Consider the following 16682-nt stretch of genomic DNA (forward strand, 5'->3'; position numbering starts at 1 on the left):
TACAATTGGGGTGCGAAAAGTTAGGCACCCCCAAGTGCCTATTTGTACTTACCAAAAAACTCAGCATAAAACCGCACCGGCCCAGGGTTTTTCTAGCGAGCACCACAAATAGATCCTCTTTCTGCTTCATCAGTTTTTAAATTTCCCAGTTCAGACTCATGCGCAGTAGAGTAAAATAGGTGGCTTTCGTTAAAGTCCGGCTATCCGCTCTACTGTGCATGCACAACTGCAAGATGATCCAAAGAAGCAGGAAGAGGATCTCTCCATGGTGGTCGCTAGAAAAACCCCAGGCCGGTGCGGTTTTCTGCTTATAGAAGCGCCAGCCCAGGGTGTATTAATTAATTATTTGGTGTTTGTGGTTTTAGAGAACACGAGTGTTATTCTGCTTTCTAAAACCTCTAAAATCACTAAAGTCAGAGTGTCAATAAATGGGCCTCCCTGTGTTAGAGCCATTAGTATGCTACAAGAGCAAGTAGGAGAAACCTCTTCCAATGGATCACCTCCGTACAAACAGCAGGTAAATGACCTTAGTGCTGGGGTGACTCCAATCATTTTTGAACTATATGTTTCTATACACTCACCCATCTGCCTCAAAGCATATGGTTTTACAGTTGTTCATTTCTAAATGAATTGATAGCCAGTTCAGCTCTGAAAACGTTTAAAATATACATGCTGCAGGGTTAATCATAATGGATTCATCCAAGTGTACATCCACACATACATCACGGCACTTATTATTTGTAAATGTCCTTGCAGGGGGGGCTGCACTAACGAGGCACCAGCAGTTGCCAGGGGTTTTAAAGGAGAAGGAAATTCCCTGGCCTCAAAAACCCTCCCCCTCCTTCCTCCCCCCTGGCCTACCTGTCTCGCCGGGCAAATGCCCCTAACTTGTTACTCACCCCTGTTACTCAGGTCCTGTCCACGGAGTTCACAGGCGCCATCTTCTCCCAAGCGGTCTTCTTCCTGCTTTGACGGGCGTTTTTGACGCATGCGCAGTAGGAGCATTTACCGGTACTGATCTACTGCGCATGCGCCAAAAGTCACGAAGTTTTCCAATCTCACTACATGACATTCGGCGAATGCGCAGTAGATTCGTACCGGTAAATGCTTCTACTGCGCATGCGGCAGAAGATGCCGATTAATCCAGGAAGAAGACCAGTGGCGTAACTACCGGGGGAACAGGGGGTGCAGTCGCACCAGGCCCGCTCCCCCTCGGGGCCCTCCAGAGCCACTAGATTTTTTTTTTTTTTTAACAATTGCTTTTTTGCCATTCTATTTTTCTTCTGGCTGGTCCGGCTCTTTTTTTTTTGTGCTGGCTGGTCACTTCCCCCTGCCGTTGTGCTGGCTGGTCACCTCCCCCTGCTGTTGGGCAGTGTTATCTCCGGTCCGGTTTCTGTGGAGCCGCTCTGCTCGAAGGTATGAGGATTTCAGCTGTCTACAGTACATAAAACAACATTACTACTCTCTTATTATCCCTTTTTAGTAAACTTGGGCTATATGTGGATATTTTATTTTACGTGTGTGTGTGTGTGTGTGGGCAGTCATAGTGCTTTGTTGGAGACATGTTGGAGATTTTCTTGTGACTTTAATATAACACTCAATGAAATGTGCATAGAATGTCAAAATGCTGCATAACTTAACTGAAAAAATGAAAGATACATGCTTGTAATATGGTATATGCAGTATAAAAGTTTTCAGCCTGCTGAATTCATCTTTTCCCTCCACGTAGCCATTCTATTAATCAACTCTATGTACCATAAGGATATGGATCTACTACTTCTTTTCAGTCTCGCTTTAAAAATGGTATGGTGTCCATATTAACAGTGGGATAATAATAATCTCTGGGAAGGGAGTGTGGGATAGCAGGTATAGTAGGGAGAGATGGTGTCTATAGTAACAGTGGGATAATAGTCTCTGGGAAGGGAGTGTGACTGTGGGATAGCAGGTATAGTAGGGAGAGAGGGTGTCTATAGTAACAGTGGGATAATAGTCTCTGGGAAGGGAGTGTGACTGTGGGATAGCAGGTATAGTAGGGAGAGATGGTGCCTATAGTAACAGTGGGATAATAGTCTCTGGGAAGGGAGTGTGACTGTGGGATAGCAGGTATAGTAGGGAGAGATGGTGTCTATAGTAACAGTGGGATAATAGTCTCTGGGAAGGGAGTGTGACTGTGGGATAGCAGGTATAGTAGGGAGAGAGGGTGTCTATAGTAACAGTGGGATAATAGTCTCTGGGAAGGGAGTGTGACTGTGGGATAGCAGGTATAGTAGGGAGAGATGGTGCCTATAGTAACAGTGGGATAATAGTCTCTGGGAAGGGAGTGTGACTGTGGGATAGCAGGTATAGTAGGGAGAGATGGTGTCTATAGTAACAGTGGATAATAGTCTCTGGGAAGGGAGTGTGACTGTGGGATAGCAGGTATAGTAGGGAGAGATGGTGCCTATAGTAACAGTGGATAATAGTCTCTGGGAAGGGAGTGTGACTGTGGGATAGCAGGTATAGTAGGGAGAGATGGTGTCTATAGTAACAGTGGGATAATAGTCTCTGGGAAGGGAGTGTGACTGTGGGATAGCAGGTATAGTAGGGAGAGATGGTGCCTATAGTAACAGTGGATAATAGTCTCTGGGAAGGGAGTGTGACTGTGGGATAACAGGTATAGTAAGTAGAGATGGTGCCTATGATGCAGTGCAGAGCTGATGCTGTTTGTCACTTTGAGCAGGAGACCCAGCACTAAGCAAGTTCAGTCAGCGCTTCCCCTCACTCACTAGCACTCCCCCGGATTGGCTGTTCATATCTCGGGCTTTGAGCTGGTATAACCTCTCAGGCCCTGATTGGTCAAACCACTGTTTCATAGCTGAAGCAGTGCCGGTGACATAGCTGTTCCCATTCAGCACAACACTGTAGGCAGCACACGGCTCCTCTGCGCAATGCCACCAAGTCCCTCTTTACAGAACAGGACATAGAGCTGACCGAGCACCTGCAATGCTAATCCTCGCCCTACTACTTGCTCTCCCAACACAGTAATTCTGTATTCCAGCCCAATGCGTGGGGGTAGGGGGGCCCAGTTTTAAATTTCTGTACCAGGGCCCTTAGGGGTCTAGTTACGCCACTGAAGAAGACCGCTTGGGAGAAGATGGCACCTGTGAGCTCCGTGGACAGGACCTGCACAGAGAGGGGAATAACAAGTTAGGGGTATTTACCCGGGGGGACAGGTAGGCCAGGGTGGAGGAGGGAGGGGGGCAACACAGGGGAGGGGGGAGGGATTTTTGCACCTAGGGGGTTTCCTTCTCCTTTAACTTTAAAAATATGCATTTCTGGTTATCAAGCTCCTGGGTCCTCCTGGGTCCTTGGCATAACCCAGTGCAGAGTATGACCTTATACTGAGCCTAAATTGTCTATGGTCTGTGACCTATTGGCAGTGATGGATCTATACAGTGGGTGCAGTTTTGATTTTAATTGAAGTTTGTATATCAAACAACAGGCCATCCCTTTGAGCAAAATACAACATAAAATAAAATCCTACTCCTGTCCGGAGGCTAGCTAAGCATACAATTTTCCCTTTCTAACACTCTGGCCAGCTATTCTAATCCTGGTGTACAATAACACAAAGGTATTCACCTGTTCAATACACTGTGGCTTCTGTTAGAGCAGTTTCACTGAGGAGCTCCCATCTCCTATAAAAGGCAGCCCAGTGAGCTGGAAACCCATTTTTTTCAAACACAGCAGCTGGGTTAATTGGAAACCCATGCACATGCTTGCCTGGCAGGATTAACCCCAGAGCTGCTAGCAGACATATTGCTTCTTTTGCCCACAGAATCCCACAGCAATATAGTTTATATGATGAACACAACATAATAAGAATAAAAGCTTTGCCTATGTGTAGGGTAGGTAGCTGGCTGATAAAAATTATGGAAAGCCCTGTATTTTGCCCCCTAGCTTTGCGCCCCCTAGGCACGTGCCTCTTCTGCCTACCTCTAGTTCTGACTCTGAAGCCATTCTACAAAGCCCCTATCTTTTTTATGCCAAAACTGTCAGACATTTCGCTGCCCCTTTGTCAGATGAACAAAATCCTAGGTATTATCTTGGAATAGCATCCTATAGAAACTGTGCATATAATCTCAAAGCAACAGGGCATCACTACAGACAACCCAAATGAGATACTAAGGGGCAAATTCACTAACATTACGCCGCCCTTCGTCTGGCGAATTTTCGCCAGCGCTCCGCAAATTCAATAAAATGCTAAGTTGCGCTCAGCGAAGCGAAAGGTAGTGAAGTTGCACTAGCGAAAATTCGCCAGGCAAAGCGAAGTTGCGCTAATGAAGGGGAATTTGCATACGGTGGGAACTTGAAGTTTGAATGGACGTATATGTTACAGCAAATACATAAAACTACACAAGCCCATGGAGCCTTAATAAATGCAAATAGAGATGTTTTATTGCCCTGCACATGTGCCCAGAGTATAGTTTATGTGCCATATGTTATGAAAAGTAGGGGGGAAGCCGGGTCCTTTTGCAGCCAATAACCCATGAAAATGGAAAAGACGCCAGCGTTTGATTTGATTTGAATTAGATTTTTTTTTTTAAAAGTCCTATCTACTCTATTGCACTTCGCCAGGTCTGAGCTGGCAAAGGCAATTCTGGCGTAAGAGGTAACGTTTAGTAAAATCAAATTCTTAGTGAATGTGCGTAGTAACGATTTTTAGCCCTGGCGAAAATTCACCTGGCGTTAGAGTGCGAAGTTGCACTAGAGTCTATCTCCTTCACTAGCGTATTTTCGCCAGCGGCCATTAGTAAATAGGTGAATTATCGAACTTACTTAACGCTAGCGAATTTTCACCAGCGTTCACCACTTCACACCTTAGTGAATTTCCTCTTAAGGGAGTAATGTAGTAAACATTTCTACCAGATGCAAACCAATCATCAAGTAGCATTTGCTGGTCATCTATTTAAAGGTAAACATCTGGACCTGGTTTAGACTTAATACAGAATACAGGTATGGGACCTGGCACCTGGCGTCGGTGAACACCTGTGCATCCAAAGGTATTAGTCACTACACTAGGTTCCTAATAACAAGATCATTACAGTTAGGCTGGGCAATGGAACCTTCCCAGGCTGCTGCTTCCTCTTCCATGGAGGCTTACTTCAACGTGATGAAGAAACGTCTGGACAGCCAAGAGTCTCAACAGGCGCATCTTGCTCAAGCCTTGCAGCATATTACTTTGCGTTAGGAGGCACTTCAAATTTCTGGGACGACTGCGCATTCTCCACCGCCTGCACCTGCAAAGGTTCCTAAGAATCTTTCTCCCGTTTGTTTTGTGGGTGATTCTCAACTCAATGCAAGATCCAGTTTGATTTGGAACCGACCAATTTTCAACTGAGAAGTCTAAAGTATCTTATATTGTTGCTCTTCTACAGGGAACGTCCTTTGCTTGGGTATCTCCACTACTGGATAGAGATGATCCCCTGGTTCATGACTCCGCGGCCTTTCTTTACACTTTCCATCAAGTTTTTGATGCTCCAGGCCGGAAACATAAGGCTCATGAAAGTCAACCAAGGATCCAATACGTCCTCCAAATATGTCATAAATTTCCTGACTCTGGCTGCAGAAGCGTCCTGGAACAACTTATTACAGCTTTCTGGAGGGGGCTTCATGAGGATCTAAAAGACGAGTTGGTTACTCAGGATCTGCCTACATCTTTTGATGACTTTGTAGTATTCATCATCAAGGTGGATTCTCGAATGAGGGAGAAGTCTTCGCTTAAGTTTCGTGCCCGCAAACCTTTGGTGACATCCTACATCAGGTCTGAATTTCCTCCTCCTGCGGCTCCCACACCACTGGTTCAAGATGAACCTATGCAGATTGGAGCTACACGCTTCACACCTGAGGAGAGAACCTGTAGGAGAAATGCTGGCCTCTGTTTATATTGGGGCCCCAGGCTTTCTGCTAGCTAACTGTAATGATCTCACTATTAGGAACCTTGTGTAGTGAATGGTACCTTTGGATGCAAAGGTGGACCCTATGGATTCCGGTGTTCACCAACGCCCTTTTGGGGCCCTGGGCTTTTTGCTGTGGAAGTCAACAAGGAAGAGCGTAACAAGAGCGTTATCGAGGCACCGGCAGAGATAAAGAGAAGGCGTAGTCAGAGTCAGGCAAAGAGTTCAAGGCCGACGGCAGAAGTCAAAACCAGGATATCATCCGGCTCACCTTGGTGACATCATGACACTCTGTGTCATGGCGCAGGCGTAAATACGATCGGCATCAATCGGAAGTGCGCGCCTGCACACCGCCAATCTAGGAGAGGCGCGCCGGGAGGAAAGGGATTTCAACAAAATCTCAGCTCATCTTACATAATGCCAATGGGATTGCCTTGCTTACAGTAAGGATCACGTATATATTAGTTGAGCTCAATACAAGATACTGTTTTATTATTACATAGAAAAATAAAATATTTTTTTAACATATGACTTATTTGCTTAAAATGGAGTCTATGGGAGATGGCATTTCTAGATAAGGTTTTTTTTACACCTGTGCCTGTACCTGCACCTGTACTCCTTCATTTTATGCTTTTATCCTTTACCCTCCTATACAGTATGTATATTACAAAATAATCTTAATTAGTAATGAATATTCAGATATTATAGCTAAATGTAGCAAATAATATTTACAGTAAACCTAAGGCATGTCAGTTGGATGGAGTTAGGTATACTTGTATATTGGAGAACCAACAATCCACCCAAGGAAAATGACCAAGCTTTGCTTTACTGGGCAACCAGTGTGAGAGATAATTGTGTGTCATTGGTTACTATGGGTTACAAGACCTTGTGTATAGACTGCCCTTGTTATTCCATTAACTCTATACTTGCAGGTTATTCATTTTTTTCAGGAAATGCTGGTTTACTTGTTTAAAAATGGAATATATTCGGTTGAATTGATGAAGAATTCAGTTTCAAGCAGCAAGACGCCACATGACTAGAGAAACACTTTTGCTCTTAACACCTAAATGAATGGGCAGCAGTTCTTTCTGAGGTCATCTTTGAACTGTATATATAAAGGATACAAATGTATTTACTGGCAAAATGCCAAGGCTACATTTTCAGTAGATGAAGAAATTCTCATTTAATTAAACCATGAAAGCAGACTCTGAAATGGAGTCTGTGCAGTAGTCAGGGACACGGAATGTCCAGAAAAACTGGGAAGTTGCTGAAGGAAATTTCTTAATTATTTTACAAATAACTATTAGATATATACATAATAAATTAGTATTGTATCTTATGCTTGTGTTTAAAAAAATTACAAAAAAAAACATTTTATTAATATTCATTTTAAAATGTATACATTTAATTTAAAATGTAAATATTTTTCAGGCTGCTTGATTGGAGTGAAAATGAAATATCTTCCAATAAAAGCCTATTATTGGAATGCTCAAACGGGAAAGAAAAGAAGGCAGGAAAGCGGCGGTGCTAAACATTTTTACAGGCTAGTCACACAGCATCTAATCTCAAATTTATAGAAATGGATAGAGTCATGATTCGGGGTTAATGCCCTGCATAAGGAGGAAATATATTGGATGCAGGAACTTAGAACCTATGAAGCATTTGGTCTCAAAAGAGAAATTAAACGTTCAGTATTCTGGTAATTTATGTCACACAGTTTGTATTGCCATAAAGTCTGTAATTAACATTCTGTCCACCGCCCTGCCCTATATTCACGTTTCCTAACTTTGATCTTCTTTCTTTAACCAACAAAGATAAAAAACAAGCAGAAGCATTACTACAGAGCTCTAATATGCATTCTCTTTTTATTTCCTTTACAGAATTAACACCAAACACTCTCTTTCCTTTTACTGTTAAACACAAGCAGTTTGATTTATATACGGAGGCTTTTGTTTGCAGAACATTCCATCTCAGAATATCTTTATTAGCTACTTTACTGCTTATTCGCATCCACAGTAACATGCTTTGTACTTAGGGATACATATAAAGCAGCTATGCATCCAGTGAACAACTTAAGATGGCCATCCACACAAAGATTTGCTTGGTTTGTCCAGTCATCAAGTGAGGAGATATTTGACCAACTGCAATCCAGGTGTTGGACCAAAGGTAGATGACTGGATTATTGTTTTAATGAGTTACCTGCTGTTGGTCATGTAGTAAAAGATCCCCTGGCCTTTTACATAGAAAGAATCTGTCTGTGCAGTCAGTATTCCTGGACCTAGCTCTGGTAAATGGGGTGGGCTGCACTGTAGTATTCATTTCTAAATTGTTCCTTGTCTTTAAGTACCTTAATCTGTCCATGCCCTTGCCAATTTGACTGTTCACTTTGCTGGCCATGCTGTCAATAATCTATCTGTTTTTTCTCAGGAAGTACTGGTCAGCCATGTTGGACATATAAACTTCAATAAAGGGTTTGTTCATCTTCAAACAACTAGTTGTTTTCAGATAGATCACCAGAAATAAAGACTTTTTCCAGTTACTTTTTATTTTCTATGTGTCACAGTTTTTCTAATATTGAAGTGAAAAGTGTCATTTTTCATCTTCTAAAGCAGCCCATTACTTCTCCCATTGGGTTTCTATCTTCTGTCCTTCTTCCCCTGGTCCGTGATAGAAGAGTGCAGTTCAGCAATATCCCGAATATATTGCCTGTTAACCCCATAGTAGACTCTAGTTAGCTTAAACCTGCCTTTGCCTTGTTTGCTTTATTTTAGGGATGCACCAAATCCACTATTTTGGGGTCTGGCCAAACCCTCAAATCCCATACTTTGACAAAACCGTGATTTCCAAGAGGAGGCCAGGGACGGAGCTTCCAGGGAAACACATAGTCTGGCTATACTAAAAGTGCGGCTAATGAGTGTAAACTTACTATAGAAACCCTCAAATCCTTTGTGAAAGATTCGGCCAAATACTGGACCGAATCAAATTCTAATTTGCATATTCAAAGGGTGAACTGTGTGCGTTACACCCTGTTTGCGTGTTGAAAAGTCACAGGATTTCAAGGATTCGTATTTGGTTTGGAAAGGCACATAAATCCGGCCGAATCCAAACTCTGCTGAAATGGCTGCATCATGGCAGAATAGCAAACCAAATCTTAGATTAGGTGTATTCCTTCCTGATTTCCCTTTCCTATCTACCTGCCTTACTAGCTTATATTGTAGTACTGTTTACTTCTGTTTGCATGGATTAATTCTGCCTCAGTCTCAGTTTTACTTCTTCCTTGGTCCCTACTCCAAACACTATGACTAGTGGCCCCTGACTGGAATCACCACTGTTACCCCTGGTTGTTAGAAAAACAGATGTCTTTGCAAACCCATAGGGAGAAGACATAACTCTTGCAGGGTTTCCATATCTTAATATGCTAAAATTGCATTTGATTTAACAATATGAACACAAATTTGTGTCTATGTTTGTGGCACCAATAGATGGAGCTTGCCAGTCTGTCCTACTCCTTACCACAATTCAAAACCAACAAAAGGCAGTAGAGCCAGGCCAGATCAGTGGCAGCTACTAAAGTGCACAAACTACCCCTGTTCCTTTTCCACTCACCTGCAGCTCTCCATATGATCCACTCCCCATTGATAGCAACCCCTCTCCCCAATTGATATAGCCTATGCACATTCCTCTTTGGCCTACCTCTAGTTCCAACCCTGGAAGTCAGAAAAATGGCAGTAAAAGACCCCCATATGCATAACACTCTAAGCAGGGAACCCTAGTAGTAACCACATTTCAATACTGGTGTAAATTCTACTACTCTCTTGCACTGTACTTTGCACCTTGCTCATCATTGCAGACTTTGTTAAATGCTGGCACAATTAGAGTGCAAGTATCAATGCGAATAAAGTCTGTGCACAATTTTGTGTATTGCCCTTATGCTGCCATTTGTAAATGGGCCCCATAATATTATAAAGAATAAAGCGTTATATAGAATATATTATAATGTTTTCTTTAAAGGAACTAAACACAGCTTCTAATAAATAAAACATATGTTCTGTCATGAATATCATTATTCGCCGTTTCCTGTGTTTTTTATAGAAATGTGATATTTTGATACCTGTTACATATTCATGTCTTAATAATGTTAACTGACAATTACTATAACCACCTGTGGTATCTTCTGGCAGATGGCCTAGGCTATTAAGGGGTACTTCAGTAACAGATGCAAAGTTTTCTCCAAGTCTGGTTACTAGGAGAAACCACATCAGATGTTTAACAGCAAATAAATGCTACCTACGTATATTTTCTATGCTATAGAACTGAAGGATACATCAGCATTTTTGTTTCCAACAAGGCAGAGGTTTTTTCCCCCAGAATTTTAGTGTCATTGCAAAGCAGTAGTTGCAAAGTGTATGATTCACTTGCTGCAAAACTGTTGCAGCTATTGACACAACCCCCTTTGGGGGGGAAACATGGACTTACTTCCATCTCCCGATGTTTTTTTATACTTGCTTCAAGGAAACACAAATTATAATAAATTAGCCCCAATATAAATGAATATGTAACAGATTTGCATCCATTATTGCGTAGCAATATGAGTAGTAGTTTTTGTAGATGACACCTTTCATTTATTAGACCTTGGCACATATCTAATCAATGAGAATATCACAGGACTCTTATGCCCTAATACATTGTTAAATCTTTTTGCATTTGGAAATGCTCACATTTGTTTGGACCACTCAATACCTTAATCTAGGGATGGTGGATCTTCAGATACTTGCAGTTGTACTGCAACTACCAGCATTATCAAAAGAGATGTGATTTGCAAGAGAATGTTAGGAGTTGTAACTCGCATAATGGGAGGGAGAACTATGAGAGTGACTGCTATTTGGAGACAAACTTTTTGCATTGAAATTCCTTTTTGTCTTTATGTAAAAAAAATTTCCAGCAATTTTCTCTTGGGATGAGGAACGGAGAAGATAATAATGTGAGACATAAATGAGCCGTGCAGGGTCAGGGATAAGGTATTTGCTCTTTTTTTAGAACAAAATATATCAACCTCATGGACACTTGACCAACACTATAAGAGTGAGTAGTCTTGAGCAAAACTATTTGGCATACTCTGCACATTTTGGTGGTTTCTCAACAAACTAACAACAGATCCATTCAAGAAATGTCAGCACTCAATTAGGTAGACTTTCTATCTAGCTCTCTTCACAGTGGGTCAGGAGATAAGTGAAACCCTGGTCAAAGTGGCATTTGTAGGAAGTATAAGAAACAAAGGGAATGTTCTGGAAGGATGAGCTGCTTGAAGCCTTTATGTTCAGATAATATAGGGGAGTCCTGTGTTCATCAACAACTGAGTGCAGTAACATTATAGTAGCAGATATTACAAGGTAATAGAGATTTCAAAGACAACGATCTATTGCGTTCCCCCTTCTGATAAGATAATCCTTACTTGAAAGGTTTTTTTTGCAAAGCAACAAATACAACATATAAAAAGGATATGGTTAGTAAAAGATAGCTCATTATCTATAATTAACAATTAGTAATATATACACCACATACAAATCAATTAATTTGGCCACTTATCTCATTAAAAAAACTAATTGGACAAAGCTGAAATGAAATGAATGCAAGCAACACCTGTTTTCATTTATGAGCAAAACTATGCAACTCAAGCTGGCCATACATAGAATTGTTTCATATGTTTTTCAGTAGCTGCATGCTGTCCCAACGACCCTCACTGATATTTATGAACCACCAATATTGGTCTGCTCCAGGTTTGTTACATTTCCTCTGCCAATGTACCATGTCAGCCAGGTATCGCTGATGGTAAAACCCATGTTTCTCTTCAGTCTTCCAAAGTCCCTTGAAGTTTAATTGAGGCAACATCAAGGGACTTCTGAAGATTGTAGTGACACATTGGTTTTACCACCAGCAATTCACTTTAATTAGCAGTGGGAAAGCATTTACAGGAGTGCAGAAGAGGAGATACATCGCTGAGAAGTAATCTCCTGGGGTGCCATCAGCCTAAAGGGAGGTGCCTACAGGAAATCTTCACATAGTCAATCATTGGTCACCAATACACTCTGCATGTTTAACCATAACAATACAAAGCAGACCCACGCACATTATAAGGTACACATTTTGTTGTAACCGCATACTGTATCCTCGTACCTCCTCTCATCTCTTGGGGTAGACAATATATAATGAACATAACCTCCATAAATAATCATTCTCACAGAAAGGCTAATAATACTGTAATTACAGATGGAGTCATCCACTGTTCTGCTGCAGAATATTTTCCAAAAGACATTTCAGGATAATATCTCACACTCTAGGTTTTTCTTCCCTCAGTGTTGTTTCTGGAAGTAGCTAACGAGATTACTTGCACACTGTGACAAATGGTAGAATAAGTCTAGTTTCATCTGTACATTGCACTGTAATTCTATATAATTTGCCAAGTAGAAGTAATAATGTGATATATTACAGTTACTCAGCAGCAAAGTGAATTAATGACCAGTATATGGCTAGTCAGCTCTGTTCTCTGATCATATAAACAAACATACAACCAAAGTTAAAACGAAAGCTTATATCCAATTCAGCCCCTGCTCACTTTGTGTTCTTAAAATACTTTATCTGTTGGCCCTCATCATATTTTTAGTGCTTTTCAGTGAAATACAGCACTCAACAGTTTTTTTTTTTAATTTACAAACCACTAAATATACATACAGGCCTTTGGACCTCCAGATGCCTCCTTCTACCCTTCCTAACTGTATTACTATGAACCCCTAATAGCTGATTACTGGTTCATAAAAAGCAGAATAGTGCAGAGAGGTTGATGGGCATATCTCAGATTGTTGGTGTTCTCCTCCCAGCAATCTTTTACCAGAAGCAGGTGCAGTAGAAGACAATCCAGACATGACTTCAACTGCACATGCTCCAGATTACATATCCCTGGGGAGATATCATCATACTGGCAACTGTTCTGGGCTCAATGGAAACTGTGACCTCAAGGGCTCACCACACCAGTTGTTGAAGTCATCCAGGCCACCACTGCTGCAAACCCCCAGTGCCTTTAAACTGCCTGCACTCTGCATACCCCTCCAGCCAGCATGCCCAGTGCAGTGTGGTCCACCATAACTGGTGCCCCAAAGATTTCGGTTGCTGGGGTCTGCCCCGGTGCTTGTCTAGGATGGGGAGATTATAATTGTGTTCTAGATTAATTAAAACTAAAGGCTTTGGTACCTGCTGCAATAAGCTATAGCGCCTAGAACTTTCTGAAAGGTATGCTAAAAGCTATAGCTGAAAGCTGGACATTGCTAGTCTATTAAAGGCATGTCGGTGGGCACTGTAAGGGGCAGTCACCCTGGTGGTCCAGAGGGCACGCTGGCGTGATTGTGTCACCCCACAATGGCGTGAAATTCAAATGTGACTCTGGCGCTGTGATCATTGCTCGTTATTGGTTCACCTTTGTGCGTTCCTGGGTGCTATTCCGGATTATCCTGATATTCTTTAACCTGACCTGTGCCTGTTCTGCCCAAAAACTTTGCTTAATGATCATGCCCCTCTGCTCATCCAGAAACCTCGCTTGGCTCCTCTCTCAATAAGACGTGACGGCATCCAATTAGCCGAGGGCTCCCCCCCGAGGTGAATGGCGGCTGTTAAAGGCGGAAGCAAGAGCCGAGACCAGGGAGCTTAGCACTGGTTCTCGATTCTGGGTGCCGATTCGTGACAGGCACATTTGGTTTAGCTAGTTGATCATAAACATTGGGTTAAGGATGTAGGATTTTGTAATTATTGATTATTGAAACTCTACGTGTCGGAAGCAGGTGCAGGTTAACAGCTCAAGGGAAGCAGACAGCCACAAAATAAGAAGCAGATATGAAAGTAGGTTTATTGGAGGATAGCTTTAGTGTCAAGACCTGTGCCACCATTGTGCACAGTAGCCTAATGGTTATTGAATCAACATATCGGTCCTCATCTGGGATATCAAAATAAAGGTCCTGGTGAGGACTGAAAACTTTTATTCAATAAAGATTAATTTTGAAGAAAAATTCTCTGTGTGCACCAGCATCTACCTGCTTATATTATTAAACTGAGAAATGTCTCATTGTCTTAAATGTATTGATAATGGGTTGAGTGCAGAGGACCTCAGAGGAATTTTGTGATCACAGCCTCATTGCACCCCCGCTTAATGTTTTAAAAATTAGTGGTGAGCACAACTTTCCCTTGTTTGTTATAGTTATACAGGAGTAGTGACCAGCTCCAGGTTGTAGCTCCCACCCCTCCCAGCTATAGTCGGGTGATCCCACTGGTGTCTGATAAAATGGCAGCCAAGTTTGGGAGTTTTACTTTGAAAGCAGCATAGAAGGTTGTAGGTAAAGTCCCTGTGTAAAATGTATAATGAAGCAATAGAATTCTTAATGAATCAGATGAAAATTGAGCATAGGACTGGCCAGATATGGGATGACTTTGACGTAGTTGGCCAGCTTAAATATATTGCAATATATGGACAAACAATCCCTGTTTTGTTTAAAGGGTAAGGCATTTTTAGAAGCTTAATGCACAAAATGTCTCAATATCTTAAATATATTTGAGTGCAGAGGACCTCTTGTATATTTTTTGGTTACAGCCTCATTGCATCCCCACCTATGGTTTAAAAAATAGTGGTGAGCACAACTTTCCCTTGTCTGTTATATATATATATATATATATATATATATAACAGATCGGCTCTGAAGCAATTAATTTGATTGAATTAGCATTATTAAACAATTGTACATACAATGCTTAGCGTTCTATCCATCAGCACACTATACATTGTCTTCTACAGTCTAAATATACATTAATTACATGGTAAAAAAAAAAGAAAGAGAGAAAAACTGGAAGCTGTAAGTGCAACTATACCAAGCGGTGCATCACATTTCATGAGAGCTCTTTCAGAAACTCTTAGCAAAACACAATATAAAGAGCCGCTTTTTCTACCCCCCCCCCCCCCTTTCTTTGCTAGAGTTAATAGAATTCAGTATGATGTGTTCTTATTTTAACACTAGGTAAGTTTTAGCACTGCAGTCATAATAAAGCTCTATAAATCACAATGGGACTAGTTCTAGCATGGATGTGAGTGCCAATATAAGAACAGTATTAGCTCATCCCTTTGTGTATTCCCTGTTTTGTTACTCACTTGCTTTGCATGGTGCTCTTTTCAAAGGCAACATTGCCCTCTAGTGCTTTTTATTGTTACACTTGAGATTTTCTCAGGCAGTAAAGGAAACATTTTTTTTTAAAAAAAACCTCAATAAATATATTAAATCGGTTGCCCCCGTGCGGCTGTGCGATTCCGGCATTTAAATCCCAAAACTAAAAGAACATACACATTACTTTGTCCATCCGGTTAATGGTATAATTCTCCAATTCCAGCTTTAAAGAGACCCTCATGCTACAACCAGCTACAATTCTTAAACCTCATATATTACTACTATTGTTTATTAGAAAGAGGGTGTACAATAAATATTGCTATAATGTAGGGAGTTGTAGTAAAGCATGCTGCAGGTTTTTTCCTGTTTAAAATGTGCAGCACAATAGTGGAGAAATATCCATGGCACACTTCCATGGGAGGGGAACCAAAACTAAGGACTGTCCACTAAAATGAGGGTCAGTTATTGAGCATATCTGGTTGACAGAATGTGGCGCATACATCCTCCTACAGATTAACCCAAGTGGCCTAGTTTATCTATTGATGCTCAGTACATGTATGGGACCTGTTATCCAGAATGCTTTTAACCTGAGGATTTCCGAATAAGGGGTCTTTCCATAATTTTTATCTTTGTGTCTTGATTCTACTACAAGAAAATCATTAAAATGCTAAATAAACACAATAGGATTGTTTTGCCTACAATGAAGATTAATTATACCATAGCTGGAATCAAGAAGTAGATATAGTTTTATTATTACAGAGAAAAAAGAAAGTATTTGTTAAAATGTGAATTATCTGTATAAGATGGAGTCTATGGGAGATGGCCTTCCCTTAATTCGAAACTTTCTGGATGACAAATCTCATACCTGTACAGGTATCTGTGGAGCTTTAAACACAAAGCACACTTCAGGCAGTGTGATCCTATCACAATTAGTGATGGGCGAATTTCTCCCTTTTCGGTTCGCCAAAAAAAATTGTGAATTTCCCGCAAAATTCGCAAAATGGCTAAAGATTCGCAAAAAATAGTGAAATCGGAAAGTTCATGAAAAAATCTTGAAATTCAAACGTTTTGGGAAAAAAATCATGGAATTCGAACGGTATCACAAAAAAAATGTAAAATTCGAACGTTTTCACAAAAAAATAGTGAAAATCTAACATTTTCACGAAAAAATCATGAAAATCAGAAATTGACGCCGACAAATTTTCACCGCTGAATTTTTGCGGGAGATTCACTAATTTATTCGTTGGTGGTGAAACGTTGAAATTCGCTGCAAATTCATGCCAGGTGAATTTATTATGGGGTGCTTTGACCACTGCTGTATTCTGGTGGAAAATATCTCCCTGATGAACATGAAAAAAGTGGCAGGGGGATCTCAGCGCAAAACTGGAGCATTCTCGCAAGGAGCCTGTCCTTAACCACTCCGTGTGCTTCTATAATATTTTTAGAGCTACAATTTGCAGTTTCCCACTTTCATTAATCAGCTGTGAGTTTAGGTGCAACACAGCATCATCAGATACAGACATACTCTATATCACATTATACATTATGATGT

At 41.1% G+C, this 16682-nt stretch overlaps 1 protein-coding gene across 3 annotated transcripts in view; it reads right to left on the reverse strand.

Moving 5' to 3' along the window:
- The window catches only part of arap2.S (ArfGAP with RhoGAP domain, ankyrin repeat and PH domain 2 S homeolog), a 144750-nt gene that overhangs the window by 97165 nt on the left and 30903 nt on the right, over positions 1–16682 (reverse strand). The gene's annotated exons all lie outside the window — the stretch shown is intronic.

This window comes from Xenopus laevis, chromosome 1S, assembly GCF_017654675.1.
Source record: "Xenopus laevis strain J_2021 chromosome 1S, Xenopus_laevis_v10.1, whole genome shotgun sequence".
NCBI lineage: Eukaryota > Metazoa > Chordata > Amphibia > Anura > Pipidae > Xenopus > Xenopus laevis.